Source organism: Hemibagrus wyckioides, linkage group LG19 (genome assembly GCF_019097595.1).
Source record: "Hemibagrus wyckioides isolate EC202008001 linkage group LG19, SWU_Hwy_1.0, whole genome shotgun sequence".
In the NCBI taxonomy this organism is placed as follows: Eukaryota; Metazoa; Chordata; class Actinopteri; order Siluriformes; family Bagridae; genus Hemibagrus; species Hemibagrus wyckioides.
Genome location: NC_080728.1, coordinates 9,959,463 through 9,965,808, shown reverse-complemented (window position 1 = coordinate 9,965,808; position 6,346 = coordinate 9,959,463).

The following is a 6,346-nucleotide window of genomic DNA, read 5'->3' as shown; positions in this document are numbered from 1 at the left end:
GGCACAGGGCACTATGCAGATGCCACTCACACCTAACATTTCATACCGTACATGCCACATTCTTAACATTTCATATTGTACATGCCACATTCCTAACACTCTACGTTGCACATGCCACATTTTTTTTTTTTAAATTGCATATTGCCACTTTAACAATGCACGTGCCACTTTCATACCATTGTACAGTGCACGTGCCACTTCTTGAAACATTGCACATTGCACATGCAGGTCTAAAACCGCACACCACTGCCAGTTTCCTAAAACTGCACATTAAACATGCTACTCTAACATTAGACATGCCACTTTCTTAACACTGCACATTGTGCTTTCCCCTTATAGTGCACACTACCTACGCTGATTTCTTTTACAATGCACACTGCAGATGGCACTCTAACATTGCACATGCCACTTTGTTACTGCTGCACACTGTACATACCACATTTTGAGCACTTCACCTAGCACATGCCACCTTCTTAACACTTACCACTACCCATAACCACATGCCACCTTCTTAACACTTACCACTACCCATAACCACATGCCACTTTCTTAACACTGCACATTACAGACGCTCCTTTAATACTGCTCAATGGAGATGCCACTCTAATATTTTACATGCCACTTTAGCATTGCACATTACAGATGCCATTCTAACACTGCACATGTCAGTTTCTTAACTTGTTTCATCCCACTTGCCACTCTGGTATTGCACATGCCACTCAAGTTACAATGCACATGCTGCTTTACAATTATACAAAGCAAATGCCAGTTTCTTAACACTACACAGTACACATGCCACATTCTACATTACACATGCTATTCTACTTTGCTATGTTAACAATATACAGTGTCCTCTTTGTATGAATGATGGATGGCTTTTGGATTGTCTTCGGGGTGTGAATATGTGTGTGAATATGTCTGTGTTGTTATAGTATGTGTCATGAGTAACAGCACACAAGTAAGAATTTCATTGTGCAGTAAAAAGTGACATGGCAGTAAAAAGCTTTGACTCAGACTTTGACTGTATAGGCTACAATATAAAATACCTTAGTTGTTTGGCTTGGATAGAAACCACGCTGTTAACAGCCTGATGTCATTATTTTAAACTACATACTTGCAAGCCAAAACAAGCAAGCATAATATTTTTTAAGGTTCTCATGTCATTCCATAATAGTATAAAAAAAAGAAATTGTTCATGTAATCCTTGCATACTTCATGAATAATATACTTGGCCTGACCAAATGAATGCCAAGTCACAGGCTACAGCTAGTCAAATTAGTAGCTATCGCATCTTTCCCAGCTGGTGAATCATTTCCCAGCTTCCTCATTACTTCACGAAAATCAGTAAATGCATGCTATTTCCTAATGTCCTTACTGTTGTGTTATTGTCTTAAAAGAACTATGTTGTAACATTACTAACAGTAATTAAGATAATGTTTCTTTTGTATCAGCAGTTAAATATGGTTTACCAGTTTGACCAGCTCAACCTGTGTTTAGACAGCTGGTAGTTGGTCAGACTAAGCTGGATGTTTCAATAGGGGTATATTGAAATGGATACACCCCTTTTTCCTGGCCTTGTCAGTAAAAGAATGGATTAGAATTAGGAATGAGATTTGTGAAAGATTCATGAAAGCTGAATGTGAAAACAACCCAACAAGATTCCCAGTCACTCTCTGTTCTTCTCTATTTAATATCAAATTGTCCTAACTGTCCTGATAAAAGTCACTGTGATGAAGTAAGATTCAGTAATACACTGTCCAGTGGACTGGCCTAAGGAATTTCAGTTTAATCCCTTGCTACAGAAAAACCAAGCAAATATTTCAGTATGGCACACTTACTGTAGTCACTTGATTATATTATGATTATAATTCCCATTTTAATGATGGCATTCTAGTGAATGCAACACTGTCATACTAAATCAATGAGAAACATTACTGCTTACTTACCAGTGTGTAGTTTGTAGACCTTATATTGTTATTTGAATACTTGGTTTAGCTATCCCAAAATAAATTTTTGACTTAGCTGAGATACATTTAAAATAAATATCATTAAAAGAAATATTAGTTTATAAAACTATAGATCTAGATATAAATGTTATAAACATAAATGTTTATTAAAACCACTGGGTCTTTCCCAGTAGAGTCTGAACTCCAAATGACTGAAGTCTGCTCAGAATTCCTCTGATTTTGGGAGCTTATGCCCTCTTCTGGACATAACATGTAAATGATTCTGTCCTTATGCAAATTAAATTGATCACATCAAGGAATGAATAAAACAACAGCTACAAATAAGTAGCTCCAATAATTACCAATCTATGATAGTACTTTTATAGAGTGTAATCTCTGTCTTTTTCAAAGGTATCTATTACGAAGCAACAAAACCAGAACTGCTGCTTATGAGGTTAGTTAATATACCAAATAACACAGAATGCTGGAAAACAAAGCAATCAATTTTTATCCTTTTATTTATCATGTTTACTCAGATTTATTTTGGCACAACCCAACAATATTTGTGTATCATATCCAGTAGGTGGAGTCCTTTACCAATGATCAGCAAATATTTAAGTTTCACCAGCCTAAATGAGGTTGCTGATTACAATGAAAACGATAAGAAATAGAAAATTGATAAACAAAAAAGACACTGAAAGTACACAGCATATGATATACCAAATGTAAATACAGGGTAAGAATAAAGGCTACTGCATGACTCATAATGACTTGCAGTATTTTCTTAAGCAAGTCGGTCAAAGTGGGCTGATGTTGCAGTCAGTAAATTTGGCTCCCTTTTTCCTGGTAGATGCTGGAGTATTGAAAGAATGTACGTTGGCAGATACAGCCCAGTGACTCAGCTAATTCGATGCCATACAGACATCTCATCTACAGAGCCTAAAAAAATCCTGAACCCCCTTTGAACTATTCCTGGGGAAAATAACGTGACTTATCAGATCACAAGCTATTTACAGTAAAGGAATTCATTCTTAGGCCCTTGGCCCTCAGATTGCTATTTATTTCTACACTAAGGTAATAGCATATTACAGGTATACATGAGACTGGAGATAATCTAGTAAATATGCACGAAGAACTCGGAAGCTTACAGTATGACACTAGTGACCTACTTCTGCTGAAACTTAATACTGTGAAATTAATAAAGTCAGTGCTGTCAGGAATGTCATGGTCAAATTTTAATATTACAGCAGTGTTTAGAGACTGTATTACCCAAACAGCCTTGTCTATGTGATTATGATTAGGGTAGATCAAATAGAGTAGGTCTTAAATGAATATATTCTCTAAAAACTTTTAACGTTTGTGTTTCATAAACATTCTGCTTCATTAGGAAATGTTCTGATTGCATCAACATTGACTGAGACTATGTTTAATTACACTGGGCTTTGTGAGTCACTGACATTTGGCTTAAAAAAAAGGGATCTAAAGAAAACATTAGTTGAGGAACAGAGATGCATTTCCTTTTTTCAGTCTGATGTTCCTAATAATGTGACCTTTGCACTTCAAATCAATTGCCAGTATAATGATTGTTATTCAGCTTTAATGGCCATATTGTGTCTTTGAAGCTTGGTGAAGAAATATTCTACACTGAATTATCTAGACAGCCTAGTCGTACAATAAAGCAAAAATATCTGATCAATCATCAATGACTACTCAAGCACTTATCAATAAAACATGATGGGTCTGTTTTCAGTAATAATGAAGCTAACATAACTGTTCCTTGGTGGTTCAGCATTAGGATCCTGCACTCTCACTGCCATAGTCCAGATTCAATCCCTGGGCAGGCCACTGAGGGGTTATGTTGTGTCATGAAGAGCATCCGGAGTGAAACCTGTGCCATATCAAATGTGTGGCTCAGATGACCCACTGTGGCGACCCCACAAAGAGTGATTAATGCAACACAACAACAAAAACACACCAGTAGCTACACTATCTTGCCCCAGCAATAAATAAATGTGTATGTGTGATAGACTGGAGATGCATCCTTGCTCCCAGTGGTCCTGGGATATGCTAGGTTCTAGATAATATTCACTTTACATTTTTGCCAGTATTAACATTTCTAATAACTGGTTCTAGATCTTCTCAGTGATTAGAAAACAGGTGAAAACTCACTTGTCTTAACATCCAGGGTTCATTGTATGTTTAGCATTAATTGTATAATATTTAAACTATTTATTTTTCGTTCTATTATAGTTTTAGCAAATACATAATCCTGTAAAGTATCTGATTAATATATGATTAATAGAACAGAACAGAACAGAAATTTGTACAGCAGAATGAATGATTCAGTTCTCTGTGGTGTAGCTGTGGTGCACACATATATAACTTCCATATACCATCAGCTCACCATAAACCCACAGATATGTGACTCAAACACAATAACCCCATAAAACAATGGTGATTTGTCTTCTGATGATAGTGGATACTGGTGCTAAAGGCTATGCTAAATTGACCTATTTTTGAAAGTGTGTGTGTGTGTGTGTGTTTTTGGAAAGGCTATGCTAAATTGACCTATTTTTGAAAGTGTGTGTGTGTGTGTTTATGGAAAGTGTAGCCTGTTATCTCTAACAAAGTAATTTAGGGTAATCCTCATGAACAGATTTAAGAAAATGGAAATATTCCACAGATATGTAATTACAACTATGACCCACTATGATCAGTGCAAAGCAGTTACTGAAGGCGAATAAATGAACGAATAAAAAAAAGAACTCAACAAAATCTGTAATGTGAAATATGATAATAAAATGTATCTAACTAAAAACAAATCCACACCAAACACATTATCTGTTCCATGTTCCAATTTAAATGGTTTTTGGAGGCCTTTCCCACCAGACCATCAACTGTACCTCAGCACCCTCCTTCCGGCTGCGATGACGACATAATAGACAATTGAATTTGTCTGTGGTATCTGTACAGGCCAAATGAAATGAATACAGTTCTGCATGACCTTTTTAGGAGCCTGACCGCTGGCACGTGCACTAACATTCACATGCACTGGAACCAGATCCCTTCTGTACATCAAAGGTGTATATTTTCACAAAGCATTCGATTGAACTAGGTTTACATTTACAGGGGGATCATCGTCCCCATTATCAAGAGCAATTTAAAAGTGCTTTGTAGTAGTCCATACAAAACTTATCCTAATGCTAGACTGTTATAAAACACTGTTATAGTGGAGTCAGTAGCAACACAAAACAGTATTTATTTTACATTTTGTTTTTGTATTTGTTATATGCGTTCTTTGGGAAGAACGCAGATCATTTGAAGACATCCAGTGACTCAGAAGTTTATTTCATCATCTGGGGGACAGGACAGGGAGAAGTCTTGCTGCAGGTTCCTTGTGTCTTTGAGCAACAGTGGCTGCAGTTAAACCATGATGGAGAATTGTAAGAAATGTTTTGCAAAGCAAGATTGATAAGCACCTTCTGGTGGGAGGTGGCTGGCGCATTTCTGACTTTTCCAGCAAACATCAGTGTTTTCAATCTTATTGCAGGCAAAAGAAGATGATAAAGAGAATTTCAGATAAGAAGAACGATCAGTGATGCGATACTGGCTGTGGTTTATCAAAGAGTTTCTTTATGTTAATATAGAACTCCGTAGATTTGTTGTTGATCTTTCGGGTGCTCCCTGTGTGTGGGGGGTTGCCGCAGCAGACCAACTGGGCCGCACAACACCTTGGCACAGGTTAGATGCTGGATGCCCTTCCAGACACAACCCTCTTATTTTATCCGGGCTTGCGACCAGCACTGCACCGGTTTGGGCATTGGCTGGGAATCAAACCCTGGCCTTCCACATGGTAGGCAAGAAACCTACCACTGAGCCACCAATGCACCATAGAATGCCACAGATTAAACTATACAAATGCATGAATACCATTAATCTAGCTACAGCACAGTTTTGTGCAAATGCTTGCAACCCTCATGATGTCTGGGGGAATACAAGGCATATGTAACAGTTTATCTACACAATTTATCTACAAACATGCTGAAAATGAAATGTAGGTGTATCTCAAAACACAGGACAATAAAAAACATGTACGGAAAAAAACACTTCACTGTACAGCTAACTAACCTCAGCAGCAGTTTCAGTAGCTGTATCACTTCCTTGTGCACATGCACCAAATGCCATAAAATGTTCACCTTTAATTCCTTTTAACATTTACAATCAGCATTAACACATTAACAGCAGTTCTGAAGGATATAAAAATACAGTAATTCAGAGGCTGATCAGTTAATCAGTACCAACACGTTATGCCTGGCTTGAGCTTCTTCCAGTCTGTTTCCCCCTTTTCTCCATATATTTCATCCTAACACATAGTTATATCTTAGGCTGAACAACAAAGA